The sequence below is a fragment of the Petaurus breviceps genome, unplaced genomic scaffold (genome assembly GCF_028583685.1).
Source record: "Petaurus breviceps papuanus isolate PSGF00001 unplaced genomic scaffold, PetGlider_PUasm1.0 91133, whole genome shotgun sequence".
NCBI lineage: Eukaryota > Metazoa > Chordata > Mammalia > Diprotodontia > Petauridae > Petaurus > Petaurus breviceps.
In genome coordinates this window covers 94586972-94588128 of record NW_027187419.1, presented here as the reverse complement: position 1 = coordinate 94588128, position 1157 = coordinate 94586972, and positions in this window count along the sequence as shown.

The window sequence follows — 1157 nt, the reverse complement described above, 5'->3', positions numbered from 1 at the left end:
ACAGTGCCTGTCCTTAAAGAGCTTATATTCATTCTCAAAGAGGTCCAATGATATCATGAGGGAGATATCTTGATTTGTGCATGAATTGTACTAAAGTGAGGTAGAACTGCACAAAGTCATTGCATTCTCTCTTCCAGAGTCATCAAAGTCCAGTAGTAAGGTTAAAGTCAAGATGAATGGTGGTGACCTTGGCATCTCCAATGTCTGACCAAGTTCTAAGTACTCCACAGTACTTGCATCAGTCACCTTCAGGGCTGTTGGAATAAACTGTTCTCATCCACCCATTCCACCCAGGAAAATCTTCATATGCTTGTGGTAGACATTGCCCTCCCAACTCTCCAACAGGTTTGAGGCCCATTTGGTTACCTTCTACCTGGTTTAGCCCATCTGCTGAGGTGGTTTACCATGGTGTGGCTACTGCACACGCTACAGCTTATTGGAGTCACAGATGAGCATGTGGTGATAGGTGTTCACCAAAGGTGGATGAGCAGACTTGAAAGGGCTCAATAGTCCTCATGCCAGATGTGCTGATCCTCCTTAAACACCTCATACACTCTACATATGTAATTTACATATGTGTAAAATAAGGCACATATAAGGTTGGGGAGGGGGGAGAACACAGCAACTCTGAAAACTAGGGGGAAAAAATCTAATCCTAGTGCTTGAGCTGAAACTTGAAGGAAACTAGGAATTCTAGTTTCAAGTTTTGTTTTTTCTTTCCCTGGCTCTTTTTATCCCTTTTTCCTCATTCTCCATTTTCTCTTCAATATGCTTTTTAAATGTGAAACCCAGTTTTGTTTGTTTGTTTGTTTCAAAGCAGCCTGCCCAGGTCTCACAATCATACGCCTAGTTGGCTGAGTTGGCTGACCCATTCCTGAGGTCTTCATCCTTCCTCTACCTCCCAGTGACATGGTCTAAGACCCAGATTACCTTACAGATCTATCAAAGACCCATTAGATCCCCATTTCCCTTTCCTGTTTTACATGAAAAAACCAAGCAAGTTTTATTTAGGGGCTGTGTCAGATGTTAATTTCTGTAGCTTTTCTGCCCTCTGCTGTCTCATGCTACTGCATCAACTCCATTCTCGAGAAAAGTTAAAGAAAGCTGGTTAACAATGCTTCTTTCCGGCATATAGATTCTAAAGTGCAAGCATGGAG